The sequence below is a fragment of the Suricata suricatta genome, chromosome 4, assembly GCF_006229205.1.
Source record: "Suricata suricatta isolate VVHF042 chromosome 4, meerkat_22Aug2017_6uvM2_HiC, whole genome shotgun sequence".
NCBI classification, from domain to species: Eukaryota; Metazoa; Chordata; class Mammalia; order Carnivora; family Herpestidae; genus Suricata; species Suricata suricatta.
Window position 1 is genome coordinate 152,026,442 of NC_043703.1, and position 15,460 is coordinate 152,041,901.

Here is a 15,460-nt window from a genome sequence, read left to right on the forward strand (position 1 = left end):
AATCCACTTATCATGATGAGCACTGAGTAATGTGTAGAATTGTTGAATCGTTGCATTTTACGCCTGAAACGAATACTGTATGTTAACTATACTTGACTTTTAACAATACCAAAAACAAAAAGAAAGAAAAGAAGATAAAATGTGGAAAAAAATAAAGACTAATGATTAAAGATAGGAGCAGCACCCCACACAGTCCTCCAGACAGAGCATCTGAGTGTGTGGAGTACAGAACTGGGATTAGAACCTGGGTTTCTGGAACTTTATTCTCAAGTTAACTCTGCTTCTAATTCTCCTTGGGTGTGGGTCTAATTGCAACAACGGCCAAGACAGAGCCCTTGCACTTGCTGAGATGTTTCTGGCAGTCTTCCTAAATTGTTGCCGAATCTGCAAACGGCTGCATGGACCTTCCAAAGTGAGTCAGGGGCATGGCTCTGAGCAAATCGAATGTTGATAAGACATCAAGAATTAATGAAATTCCCAGAAACTATTTTAAGTAATTCTCGATGTATTTATCCAAGTGGAAACAATGACTCACTTGATGTGGATAAATATTTTTACCAAATCTGTTTCTTTTGACCTTTTAACTTGAAGGCTAACTCATTTTGTTTGTTTTCCCACTAAAAACATTTAGACTTCTTCTGAGAACATTTAGATTTGTTATTAAAGTTTTTTATTGTATGAAGCAATAAACTAAAGCATATTCAGTGAAAGATCTAAAGAAAATTTTATTGTTAGCATTATATTAAAGATAAACCCATTTACAAATAACTAGTTTTCCGATTAGGTTTTGTAATAAGATCTATGAGACCATTTGAAAAATGACTTTTGAGTCTCCAGGGCATAAAAATTGTCAAAAACAATGAAATTTAGACTCATGCCCAATCTATGCAGAACGTAATCTCCTGGTATTTCCAGAATATTTCAACACTGTTATCACTGATGTTTTAAAAGAGCAACATTTTTAAGCTATACCAAATAGACTTAAGTCAATATTTCTTTTTTTTTTAAGGCTTTATTTCATCTTGAGAGAAGAGAGTAAGCGGAGGAGGGGCAGAGAGAGAGGGAGACACAGAATCTGAAGCAGGCTCCAGGCTCTGAGCTGTCAGCACAAAGCCCTACGTGAGACTTGAACCCACAGACTGTGAGATCATGACCTGAGCCAAAGTCGGATGCTTAACCGACTGAGCCACCCAGGCACCCCTCAATACTTCTTTTAAAAAGCTGTGTGATTTAAATTCTGCCCTTGTGCTGGCGTCAGACGCACATATACTAAAATTGGACCAATACAGGGAAGATTGGCACATTACCCTTGTGTAAGGATGACATGCAAATTCAAAAAGCATTACATATTTTTGTATCACCAGTGCCCAGGTGGCATCTCTGCAGAGGAAGCAGAGGAAGATTCAGAACTATAAGGGCGAAGACTTAGACTCTGACCCAGAAGTAATTCTCTAGGTAATTTTACTAGATTCCTGCCCCCCCTCCATGGTCAGAGGGTGGGGGGGGTGGGGACACTGGGGACATCACCTCTGCAGTTCAGAGGAACAGGTGTTGCCGTCATGTAGGTTTAAGTGTCAGGTGTGTGTGTGTGTGTGTGTGTGTGTGAGAGAGAGAGAGAGAGAGAAAGAGAGAGAGAGAGAGAGAGAGAGAGAGAGAGAGAGAGAGAGAGCGAGGGGATGATTTAAGTCAGGGTCTGGGACTTAATCAGCCATTTTTTTTCAATAAATAATTATTGATTACTCCCCCTCCCCCCCAAAATAAATAAATCCTGCCCTTGAAGAACTTACTTGCTCAATTTAGATAAAGAAACAAACAAACCAAACTAAAACAAAACAAAACAAAACAAACAGGACAGAGGGAGAGAGATCACAAAGAAAGTAACTGCTAATCTGCAGGAGAAAACATTTCAAATTTTACTTTCTTTCCTCAAGCAAACTGGTCAGTGCTCTCTTTCCTTGGTTTTCCCCTGCACATCTGACCAGCAGGAAGTGTAAACCAAAATCTGTGCCATTTGAATCTCCACCTTTTACATCTGAGCTGCAATCCTAAGGAACCAGAAGCAGACCGCAGCTATATCTTCCCAAGCCTGGATATATTTCATTTTTATTCAAATAGGTTAAGCTCCATAAAGCAGAGGAAGCTATATCTTCAAATTTCAAAGAATATGGCAAGTATGTTCTTTTCTCGGCATGATCCAATATTTGACAACTTGCTCCTAAGTGATTTTGCTACCTAAATATATTCTTTTTGTGTGTGGTGTTTATCCATTTGGGTGGAGTTTTTAAAATCTTTCTGTCACTGCATCACTTTCAACTCATTCTTTAAAGCACAGAATTATTACTTTTTTGTTGCTGACAATATATGAAATAATTCTTCCAGACACATTATATTAAAGAACCATGTATTTGTTCCAATGCCCAAGAGTGAGATGCTTTTGAGAAATAGCATACCTAGTGACAGTATATTCCAGAAGTAATGCACAGCCAGCAATTGGAGCACAGTTATATGGTGCCCATATCCTTTAATCATGTCTGCGCCCATCACTTGAAACTCCTTACATGACTCTTGCCTCTACCTGTGCCTCGCCCACCATCTTTGACCCAATGGGTGCTCTCAATTTGTTATCTGATACATATTTTTGAAACTATATTTACTATACATTAAAATAATTCTGAGACTCTATTTAACTCATTTTGATCATCCTGGGGCCAAGAACAGTTTGGGGGCTTTGTAAAACATTTTTTAATGTTTGTTTATTTTTGAGAACACAACTGGGAGGAAGGGCAGAGAGAGAGAGAGAGAGAGAGAGAGAGAGAGAGAGACAGAAAACCTGAAGCAGGCTCCAGGCTCTGAGCTATCAGCACACAGCCTGATGTTGGGCTTGAACCCATGAACAGTGAGATCATGATCTGAGCCAAAGTCAGATGCTTAACTGACTGAGCCACCCAAGCACCCATGGGCTCTTGTGATCACTTAGCAAATCCTTGTGGAAAAAGAAAGAACAGTAGGACCAAGAAACATCATTATTTTCTAATTTTAGCTTTGGCTGGTGTATTCCTCTAACAGTTGAAACAATACAAGTAAGAGTATAGCTACCTCAGGGACGAGAATCTCAATATTCTCCAAGAACTCCAAGGCTGAGTGCAGTGGAGTGAGCTACTTAAATGCACATGCCTGATGATCAGCTTCAGGTTCAGCACAACTGTCTGAGTCCATTCTGGCTGCTATAACAAATGATACCATAGACTAGGTGCCTTATAAATTATAGAAACTTATTTCTCACAGCTCTGGAGACTGGAAGTCCAAGATAAGGGTGCCACCATGGTTGGGTTCTGGTGAGAGCCCTCCTCCTCTGATTTGCAGATGGCCAACTTCTCCTTGTATCCTCACATGGTGGAAAGCAGAGACATTCTCTGGAATCTATTTTATAAAAATTCTAATCCCATCCACCAGGGCCCCATACTCATGACTTCATTACCTCCCAAAGGCTCCACCTTCTAATACATCACACTGTGGAGGGGAATAGGATTTCAGCATATGAATCTTAGGAGGATTCAGTCCACAACAACAGCTATGCGATGCCACTTTTGCTGGAGTGTTTAAGACAGAGTCATCCAGTGGCAGAGTGAGTGCACCTGATCAGCCTAAAGGAGCTCTGAAAGATCTGGGCTGTGGAGTAAGGAAAAATTGACCTCTCTTTGGGAGTTTCCAACACAAAGTGACACATCTCAAAACATTAAACTCTCCCCACTGGGCTTGATATCTCACTCAGGGAGTTTGGTCACATCAAAGAAGGCACTTACCTTTCTAAAATTCTTAACATGATCCTTTCTTACACAGCTTATTTTGACATTTTTACATTTGTAATCAAGTTATCCTTACTTAACTAAGCAGCACATCTTTCCTCTAACGCCTCTTTCTGCAAGTTCTCTTGAACTAGAAATTGTCTCATTCTTAATGTTTAACTGGTGGAGCTTCATTTCTTTACTATTTATTAGTCACTTCCTTTTTCTGATAGAGTCATCACATTAAACCCAGTTTTCACTTAGCGTATATTGAGCACCCACCATGTACAGAATCCATAATGCACCTCCAATGATGATGAGACTAAGAGGCTCTCTAGGCCAGTGATAGCTTTGCAAGTTGAGGCTGATTATGATAGCTATTTCTTACTTACAGACATGGGTACCCCCAAAATAAGGGCTGTGTTGAGTGGCATGTCCACTACCATGAAGGGAAAGCAAGCCGGCAAGGAAGAGAGCCTGTGTAGGCTTCCAAGCCAGTTATCAGCTAGCCAAGTAGGAGATGCCAGGCAGTGAAAGGTTAAATGTGTGCACCAGGGCGATCCTGGTTCAATACCTCAACCCTTGATCATTACTTGTGGTCGCTACTCTAAGAAATGATGCATGGGAGGGTTGTGGTATTCCAGGATTGAGAGAAATATGGACAAATGTAAACACTTCCATTGAGGGTTAAAAAAATGAATTGCCTAAGTGCAAGAAGGGGTGACTTAGATTGACAGAGGCTTTTTAAAGGTATTTTTATTTTAAATTGTGAAATATTTCAAATATCGACTGACCACAAGCACAACCTGAGCCAGCAAGATTCTGAAGTTGAAAAACAACTAAAATTGTTGAGTCATTAGGCAGCAAGTGAAGAAAAGTGATGCCCAGCTCAAGGGAAGCCATGGTTCCCTGGGTCTGTTTGCTCTAGATAATTCCCCTTTCCCTCTTTCAGGGGAACGTGACATAGGTGCACGTTTTGGGGGGTGTGTCAAGCACAATGATTTGAATAGTGAGGGATCATCCTCTGAGATCTGCGACAGATGCTTGAAAGAGTTTAGGCTGCTTAATCCAAAGAAGAGGATCCAAGACCTGTGACAGCTGCATTCCAATGATTGAAGGGTGGCCATCTGCCCAAATGGAGTTGACTTATTCTTGTGACTCCAGAGGGCCATCAGGATCATTTGAATAAAGTCATAGAGAGGAAGCAGGTTTCAGCTCAGTATAGAGAATTGGTGTGGTTTTTTTTTTTTTTTTTGAGAGGGAGAAAGAGACAGAGTGGGGGAGGGCAGAGGCAGAGGGAGAGGGAGAGAATATTGACCAGAATTCACAGAGCTAGATTTCGTGACTGTGAGATCATGACCTGAGCTGAAATGGAGAGTCAGTGGCTTAACTGACTCAGCCACCCAGGCACCCACAGTATAGAGAACTTTCTAACATGAGTGTTGTCCAGCAATGAGTCTAGGATATTATAGGAAATAAAGGCCTCATCTCTTGAGGGCTCAGTCAGATACCAGGTGCCCCCTCCCAGGAATCAGCAGATCTCAAACTTTCTCCCAAGATGCTCACAATCCCAGGGTGTGAGAGATGGACCAGAAAATACCACTACCATACAATGCAATGAGTGCTCAGCAGAGACAGAAGTTTTACACAATGCTCTGAAAGATCAGAGAAAGGGACTTCTAAATCTGCACAGGAAAATTAGAGACCACTTCAGAGAGGAGGGGACATTTAATATGCTCCTTCAAGTATGTAGAAAATAGAGTAGAGGAGAAAGACATCATGTGCAATTATTTAAAAAGCTTATATGAGGCCTGAGGAGGGCCCGGGGTCTGAAATATCAAGCATTTGAATGGGAAGTAATGGAGAATGAGGCCACAATTGAGAACCATGCTTAGGAATTTGGAATTGATCACATAAGCAAATGTCTGATTCCATCCATATTTTAAGAATATCAATCTGGCAGCTGCATTAGAGGTAGGCATTGTCTTGAAAGGTTGAAGAGCTCCTATATCACAGCAACCAATGCAATCCAATATCAGTTTCTTTATTGGATTATGGAGTCTCTTTCCCCACTTATTAACTACATGACTTTCAGATTGCCCGGAAACGTTTTAAAAAGACAAAAGCAAGGAAGCTGAACATTTCTGATTCTGTGTTTTCTACTTATTTCAGAGGACAGCAAGCTGTTGAGAGTAGAGACAATGTCATTACACCCAAATATCTAAACAGTTCTGGGCCACATGAGGCCTCGGCGCACGTCGAACATGTTGGGATATGGAGAAGATGTGCTTTTGAAAACCAAAGATGGGGAACCACAGCACAGTATGTCAGTTACATGTTAATTTTAGAAAACTTTGGAAAAGTGATCGCTTTGTATTCCAATCACTACTTCCAATACATTCTTCATTAATTGGTCTGTCTACTTAGATAAAAACATACATTTTTGCCATCCAAACTCCTTTACATTTCTTTTGGTAAAGTGCACCTGAATCTTGCCAATTCCCATCACATGCAGTATGGTTGGAGTTGAGCACACTCTCAACTTCTCAGGTAGATCCTTAATGACCAGAGCCAAGCAGCATTTTGCAGTCCCCCGGCCATAGTGATCGATTTTGAGATGGTTCACACTGAATTGGAGCCATGAGACACCACTAAAACTTTTCTGGGAGTTCTGGAGAAGAGATCCTCAACCTCTCCCCCAGACTTGAAGCTAGAGGTGGGGGGACAGAAGGCCTGGAAGTCCTGAGGCCAACTTTTGCTCATAGAGGGAGACCTCCCTGAGGATGGGTGATGCCACAGGAATCAGAGCCAGATGACAGAGAAAATGCACCTCTGAGAACACAGCTTGAACTAGATCCAGCACTGGAGTGTCATCTGTAGTAGTTATAAGTCCTCTCTGCTGGGAGACACATTGGCCTTCCATTCACAGTAAGGAAATGGCAGACGTTTGCACAACTCCTGCCATGAGAGGCAAAACTGGCATCTCCTTCTGCTACTACTGCTCATGTGAAATTAAGCCTGTTGCTATTAATTAGGCCTTACAGCGTTACAAATCAGGCCAGTATTCCCCAGTTACCCCATAAGAAAAGGCATTTTCCTGTCCCTACATAAGAGATTTTGGATCAAAACATTATGAATATTTGACAAAAGGCTCTTCTAATGAGACTTGCAGACCCAAAACATAAAGGGGGCTAAGAACACAAGAGTTACAATTAACTCTGGCCCAGAGAAAAAGAGCCTAACTTAGAGATAAGAAACAGACAAGGACCGGACATCAGTTGCTGCATGTATCTTTGCTAATTGGAGCCACAAATACCATCCCTTGTACCAACTTCAGTTATGAGGATGGATAAAAAATTAGAAACCCAGGTGCAAGGTCAACACACATAGGGCCCCCATTATGCTTACATCAAAGAAAGCGCTTTCTCTAGAAACTTGTTAACAAACATTCTTTCCCCTGTGGTTAATGAGGTAGATAAAATAACTCCCAGCCTATCTATATCCAATTTAACCTATGTTTTAATTTTAGCATTACTAACTTAAATAATATGTATGTTATCCTGATTTTTACTAAAAACATCTTGTTATTCTCTTGGTTATCAAATTTACTTAACCTTAATGTAAGTACATTACATGACTTGGTTATACCTTGTTAATTAAAAATGAAGTCATAATTATTGGCCAAAAACCAACCTGTACAAAACAAGATAGGTTTGTTACTTTCTTAACCGTGGGGACTAATGCCAAGAATAAATTGGAATGGTTCTACAAAAATACTTCTGTAAAACTTGTCTCTGTACACCTTTGATGATTAAAACATTTATTTAGAAACTGTAAACAATTTCTATTTTCTGATGTCATGTTATAGCTTAACCAATAAAAAAGACACCAAAGCAGACTGAGCAGAGATGCCTGCCTGGTGATGAACAACAAAAAATAAAACTTGTGGCTCTCATTACTCTCTCACTCTGACACCGTTCATCCTTTCAGAGACCCCTGGACTTGCTGGAGCTGGAGTCTGGCACCTCTCCTTTGCTTAAGCTACTTTTAATGATATTTTCTGTCACTTGCAACCCAGAACTCTTACCTGGTAGATATAATTGGGGGCGGGGGGATTGATAAGATAAATTCATAATTCATTCCATCTGCCTATTAAGAAAGCTGTCCAGGGAGCCTGTGTGGCTCAGTCAGTTAAGTATTGACTCGTAATTTCAGCTCAGGTCATGATCTCACAGTCATGGGTTTGAGTCATGCATCAGGCTCTGTGCTGACAGCATGGAGCCTGCTTAGGATTATCTTTCTCTTTCTCTCCCTCTCTTTCTGCCCCTCTCCCACTCTCCCACATATGCACACACACTCTCTCTCTTTCTCAAAATAAATCAACTTTAAAAAAAAAAAGAGAAGGTTATCTCTGTGGTAAAATTATTTTCCCCCCAAAAAACTCACCTGGATGAAATTTTCCTAGCTCTGCTTTGTGACCGTTCACAGTACATTTTCTAACCTTCATGCTCCCACTCATCATGAGATTTTGCTGGCATTTATGCTACCTCAAATAGTCGACATTTGTGGGTACGTCTTTATGTGTTAATGAGCCTTGGGTGTCTAGTGAGGGTGATTTCTTGCTTATCTTCAGATCCTCCACAGCCTTTAACAGAAGGCCTGGCATGTAGCAGGTGCTCAATAAATGTCTGATAAGGTAATTCACATTCATTTTACCATTTCATGTACAATGCCCTTCCAGGTTGTACAAAATTGAATTTTGACTTGTTCTGACAGGGCTGTTCTTTTAAAAAGTCAATAGAAATAAATATGAAATTAGTGAAAGCATTGCCTTCTGAATCACTCATGGATCCTGCAGGACTGACCATCCCAAGTGTAATAGAGCAAGTCACGTATTTTGAAAGGGAAAGCTAATGTTTGTTAAAATGATATTTTAGAGATCTAGAAGGTGTTGAAGAAAATCCTTCAGTTTTGTTTTCATTGAACTAGGAAATGATATTTTGTCAAGGATGAAATATAATCCTGAACACAGAGAAACGCAAGAGCTATGTTTGAATTTTCTCAAAAATAATAGCAATCCACTGTATCTGATTCAAAAGATCCAAGAAAATGACAATTATTGAATGGATTAATATAATTTACTTCTTCTTTCTTCACCACCATTTTGGGTGTTCTTGGGGAAAATCATGTCAGCTAATCATCCTAGTGTCCCACTGTCATCATGGAAATCTGGCACCTTGTCTTCATCTTCTTGGTGTCCAGAGAATGTTGATTGAACTAAAAGGACAGGAGAGTATCAACCACGTTTTAAAGATGCTTTAATTTTTTTATCCCATTTAACTTTATGACAGTTCTTTTATTTGTTCATTCATCCATTTATTCATCATTCAGTGTGCATCACTAATAGCCTGCCATGTGATAGACCAGTGAGTAGCAGAATTAAATTGTATTCCAGGACTCCTGGTTCCTAAGTCTGTATCATTTCCTCCCCACCTATTAGGTAGCTGCCCTAGAAAAGGGAAAAGGATAGCCGTGATTTTTATGCACAAATTTTTACTCACGTTGGAAGACTGAAAGCCACGTTGGTGAACCTCATTGATATGTGCCGATTGGGGCAAGGCTAGCAGCCCTGAAGCCTGAATTCTAGAGTCCTTACCAGCTTGTCTTGACTTCCCAGATCTCTATATGAGTGATTTAGATTAGTGAGGACTTAACGTGCTTGGTCTTTAGCATCTTAGGTCTTTTATAAAAACCAGTTTTTAAAAATAGAAAATAATTTGCATTTACTATTTTGATTGTTTCGGCAAGTATGAATATTTCCAAGTGATAACAACTACCATCGTTTGGGTGCTAACAACACACCAGAATAGTGAAAATTTTGTTGCATACATCATCTCATTTAAACCTCATGGATCTCTATGAGGTCAATACTACCAGTCAGAATTTTGTATAGCTGAGAAAATTGAGGCCTTGTCATGTTAAATATACATTAAGGGGCATACAACTAGTAAAAAGTAAACCCAGAGGACTTTGCCAAGTGTCTTCTTGACCCATATAATCTGCGTATATTATTAATTTGCATAGCATTCCCCAAAACTGTCAACCTCTTTTCCAAGTGCCACTTTAGCTTAGCCTGTGTGAATTAGCCCAAATTCTCAATAAGTGGGGTCCAAATTACTGACAATTTTTTTTCTTAAAATCATTTGGGTCAACTTCCATAAGGGTGGTTTGGGCAGCTAAAAAGCAATGAAAGAATCAAATACGATTAGCCAGAGATCCACTCTTCTTTACCCATGTGTATAAAGTCAGCTCGGGCTGTCCTAAGAGGAGACCAAAAACTGAGTGGCTTAAACAATAGAGATTTATTTTATCATGGTTCTGGAGGCTGGCGGTTCAAGATCAAAGTGCCAGAAAATTAAATGTTTAGTGAAGCTTCTCTTCCTGACTTGTAAGTTGCCTTCTCGCTGTGTCCTCACATGGCCTCGTCTCTGTGCAGGTGTGCAGGCTTGGGGAGGGGGGGCGTGGAGTGGGGGGGGGGAGAGAGAGAGAGAGAGAGAGAGAGAGAGAGAGAGAGAGAGAGAGAGCCCACGCTGGTGTCTCTTCATCTTCTCATAAGGATACCAGCCACACTGAATTAAGATTCCACCCTTATGACTTCACTCAACCTTTATTACCTCCTGATAAGCCCCATCTCTAAACAAAATCACATTGAGGGTTAGGGATTCAATTCAGTCGATACCACAAGCCTAGCATCCTTTTCAACAAAAAGGTCAATTTCTGGTGGGACTTGGAGATATCAAAAACAGAACAAAACAAAACAAAACCAAAAAGGAGGTTTGCCTCCCTCACCCAGAGTAAAATTTAAAGCCAGTGGCTTTAAGCAATGAAACCAAATCTTCGGCCTGAAAATGGGTTATTCCTGTGACAAAGAGGAAGCCATTTTTCTTCTTCTGTTCTTTTTCTTCATAAATGCTCAAGAAGGCAAATGATGTCATTTAAATAAGGAGAGAGGAGGGAGAGATAATAGCAGAGGATTAAACTGAGAGATATAAGTACGGCTAATGTGACCACTAGACAGCTCCACTCACTTCTCACTTTCTCCAACATTATCATCTCTTTTCAGAACACCCCCTCTGGGACATTGCAACAGATTCTCCACTGATTCTTGGCCTTCCAGGCTCCATCTCCAAACCACTTCTAAATGGCAACCACAGTGATATGTTTAAATATAAAATTAATCACATTATCCCCCCTGCTTAAAATCCCACAGTGGCTTCCAATTTCTCCTTTGATAAAGACCCAAATTCTTCACATAGAATTTTCAAGGCTCAGCATAATCCAGTATTGCCAACTCTCCAGCCTCCCTGGGGCTCTGACCTCCTCGTTCTTGGTCTCCAGCCCCAGCTGTTTTCTGGTTCTTCAGGCTCCCCAGACCAGTCAGGGTCTTCAGTTAGAAGCTCCCAGGGCACCCTGCACTTCTCATCTGCACACTTAGCACAGCTGCAGTGAAATAGTTCTGTGATTGTCTCCCACAGATGTCAGGTCTATGAGGCCGGAGATGCTCATGGCCCACGGCACAGTGCTTAGTCAGTAAGCCTCGATGAATGCTTCATGTTAGGTGGCTCCAAGTAGAAGGAGATTTTGCTGCCAAGTTAGAGAACATTCATGTTAATATTTTGAATATAAGAAGCCAAGGAGGATTTCTGAACTTGGAAAAGACGTGCATAAAAGTTTTCCCCACTTTTCCCCAGAATATGATTGAGGGAATTTAACACCAACTTCTCAATCAACACTCTGGATGCTTCCAGAGCAGAAGACCCCAGAGTTTAATCAAAGTCACCTGGAAAAGCTTAGGCTTTCCAAACATTCTTCAGAGCCACACAGACCCACACGTTAGGGAAAGATGTAAGTTGGACGATCCTGAACTTTCTGGGTTCTGCATTGTTTTAGAAGAAAAAGCCACAGAAGAAGCAAAATTTCTGACATTCAGGCTGCACGGACTCTTGACTGTTAGCTGAGCCAAAAGCCATATCGCAGGAAGATTCAGCAGCAGTGAAGTTAAAGTCCATGCAGTCGAGAATTTATTCCTAGAGATGGTCACAACACATAACTAACTAGATGGGGGCTGAATAAACATGTATATTTATGGGCTGCCTGTGTACGTGTAAAGAATGTGTGCATGAAGGTTTTTCTGTTCCATTTATCTTGAGGGGCCACTCAGGAGCTGAAGAACACGATGTTGCTTCCATTCACAGGAGTCAGGTTGGGGGGAAAAAAAAGAAAGAAAGAAAACAGACTGAATTCACTCCAAAATACAATTTTATTTCCAGCCATCTGTGCCCAGACATACCCCAGAGGCAATAAAAAGCTGCATTATTCTTCATTATTGTCCTGGAAGTATACTCTGGCTTAATAAGGGAGCCCTGATTTCATAAATGGGAAGGAACAACAGTTCTCTGGGATGGCGAATTAACTTGCTTTTGATAAATAAATGAATTTTCTCCCTGAGTAAGCTTTGCCAAAGTAATTCAGTGTCTTATTTTTTATACAGAACTAATATTCTAGTTCCACAAAGTTCCGTATCTGGTTAATTCTTTGGCTTTCCTATCTGAAGTTAAATTTCTATTTTACTAATTTTTAAAACTCTTTTTTGGTTCGCTTATGAAAACCTTGTTTAAATATTATTATTATTAGTTTATCCTGGGAATGAATTTTTAAGACGAAGCAAAATCATTGAGTGAAGGGGGAAAGCTTTTCGCATGGCTTTGGGGACTTCTCAGAATCTTCTGCTCTCCTCTGGAACAGGATGACGCTGCACAGCCTTCTAGAATGTTCACTAAACCTCTCGAACTCCCAAAACGTTCACCAGCAGAAGCCACGTGCTGACATTTCCTTTTTTTTGGAGACTGGAAGCCCAATATTCACTCTCAACTTCACAAAGGCATTTTTTTAGGTGTAGTCCTGTTTGAGTGCTTGGGATTCCATTTCTGACATTATAGTATAATGCCTATTTTCTTTCTACCTGGACGGTGTGACCAGAACAAGGGAGGACATGGAACACATTCTGCTATAAGCTGTCCACTCCTTATAGAAACTGCACATAGCATCTAACTCCCACTTTGCCTCCAGACAGCTCCAGGGCTGCAGGGTGACTCCTGAGTGACTGAAGGACAAAGTCTGAACTCAGGGGAGGGCATCCTTGCAATTGTGTAGAGTCAGGGTCAGCTGAGCATGCTGGGAAGAGCTGAGAAATCAGGGCTGGGAGACCTATGTCCACACTTAATTAAGTGCACCAGCTCTATAAAGCCATTTAAACCCACTAGGCCTTGGTTTTCTTACCAATAGAATGGGCACGTTCCTCCATCTAAAGGAGGTTGCCAGGCTCCAGGAAAATGGTGGATCGGCACACCCTTAGCAAATTACAAAGCATGGCTGTGAACCTCAATAAGACTGCCCAGCACAGAGCCTGATGCTTCTGAAGCCAAAAGACCTTTGAAGTCAAGAGCTTTCACATTGGGCCAGGAGCCCCCGGACTCACCTGACAAGGCATAGAGGGATGGGTATGGAAGGCAGTAGAGGACTCCTTAATGAATAAAGGTATGAAGGAATTATTGAATCAAGCAGATTCTCAATTGATACTAGTTTCCTCCTTCAAATGGCCAAAAATCGTGCCTTGTATTTAGTGTTTTAAAAGTTTGCTATTTGGTTAGCAGTTGTTAGTGCATCCTGTCTTCCCTCTCCCAGGGCTTTCCAGTTTCCTCAGTGCATAGTTCTATAAAACCTCAAGGGCCCATTCTGAGACCAGAGTTTAGGTTGCAGAGAAACATTAGGGGAAAGGATTTTGTTGGACCTGGCAAGCCAGAGACCGTGTCTGAGCCTACCTAGAAAAACAACCAGCCTGGCACGCCTGCTGGTTCAGTCAGTTAAGCATCCATCTCTTGATTTTGGCTCAGGTCATGATCTTAAGGGCTCATGGGTTTGAGCCTGTGCTTCAGGCTCCTGACAGTGCAGAGCCTGCTTGAAATTCTCTCTCTCTCTCTCTCTCTCTCTCTCTCTCTCTCTCTCTCTCTCTTCTCTCTCTCCTCTCTCTCTCTCTCTCTCTCTCCCTCTCTCACTGCCCCTCTTGTGCACACACACTCTCTCTCTCTCAGAATAAATAAACTTTAAAAAGAAAAAAGAGAAACAACTGGCCTGGCAAGAACAAAGTAGGAGGAAAGGAGTGAAAGGAAGCTGCTGGACGTAGAGCGCCATTGTGGGAGACAATTGTCCTGTACCCAATATTTAACTGGGGGGTTGGAGCCCAGGGGCAGAAGGGACAGAGAAAGCATGGGGCCAAGAAGAGGGGAGAAAGCAGGCCATGGGCTCTAGGAGCCAATTGCTCCAGGCCCTACTGCAGCTCCGAGTAGCATCTCCAGGAAGAAGAACTGAGAAAAATGTGTTCCTGGCTCCACAGAAGTTTGCCTATGGTTGCTGACTTTTCCAGCATCGGATCCTAAGCAGACCCCATGTACAGTGTGAAACCCAACAAGGGGTTCAATGCCATGAATTGTTGGATCATGACCTGAGTCGAAATCAAGAGTGACACTTACCTGACTGAGCCACTCAGGCACCTGTGCCTCATATTTTGACTGTTTTCATGGTGCTTCCCTTATTCCTATATCAAAACGCATATTCACATAGCCCTTTGTTTACTGTCCATCTCAGCCTAATGGAACAGGAGACCCTTCAGATCAGAGGCTTCATCTTCCCTTGATCTACAGAGCTTAGAATAGTACCAGGAACACAGTAGGGACTCCTTATCCATTTGTTAAATGAAGAAACTAGTGAGCTTCCATAGGCAACCAAATTCTCCCCAACTCTGGGGATATGCTGGCCAGGATCTCAGGAGTGAAGCACACATAGGCGTGATTCCAGTTCAAAGGCACTTCTCACTTCAGGAGACCACAGGCTGGGTTATGACCTACATGGGAACAGTGTGATTGGAATCACTAATCACTATGAGCAAGATCTTGAGTGATTTGACTTAAAAGCTTTACAAATGTTTAAAACTGATGCCAACAGCAAGTTCAACCCATAGACATATGTAGGAGGTCTGGATAGCGCATTTGCTTTTGGCGTATTTCTCTAGCCTTCCATCTATCAACATTAACTGAGACCCAACAATGTGCTAACCTCATTGTTTGTTTCAGTCTCAGAGCTCCTCCAAAAAAGCTCTTCATGTATTATTTCAAGTGACTTCTCAACAGTTCCCTATTTATCATTGGAAGGATATATCTAAAGATAAGCGGAACTGCAAAGAAATATTTGGGGCCGGGGGGAAACCTTGTATAAAGCCAACCCTTCCACAATGGCGCCTTGGGCTAACCCTACTCTGTAGCAAACTCTTTTCCTCCAAATCCCTTAAGCACGTGTGTATAGAATCTGTGTCTCTCTTCTTTCCTTCATCTTAGTCTCAACATGCTTTGTACAGGTTCGTGGTGGCATAGAAAGAACACTAGCTTCACCAAATAAAATCTTGGCTCCACCACTTACTATCTGTGTGTATTTCGACAAGATGTTGCAATTCTGTGAGTTTCATTTCCTTCTTTTGTAAAATAAACATAATCATGACCTTGCAACATTGTGAAAAGTAAATATGAGAAATAAATATGAAAAGTATATCAAATTCCTGGCAC

At 41.4% G+C, this 15,460-nt stretch overlaps 1 non-coding gene across 1 annotated transcript; it reads left to right on the plus strand.

Moving 5' to 3' along the window:
* Positions 1-1,245: 1,245 nt before the first annotated feature.
* On the plus strand, positions 1,246-1,354 carry LOC115290926. The gene has a single exon (XR_003908307.1). It is a non-coding gene; the product is annotated as a U6 spliceosomal RNA (small nuclear RNA).
* Positions 1,355-15,460: the final 14,106 nt, after the last annotated feature.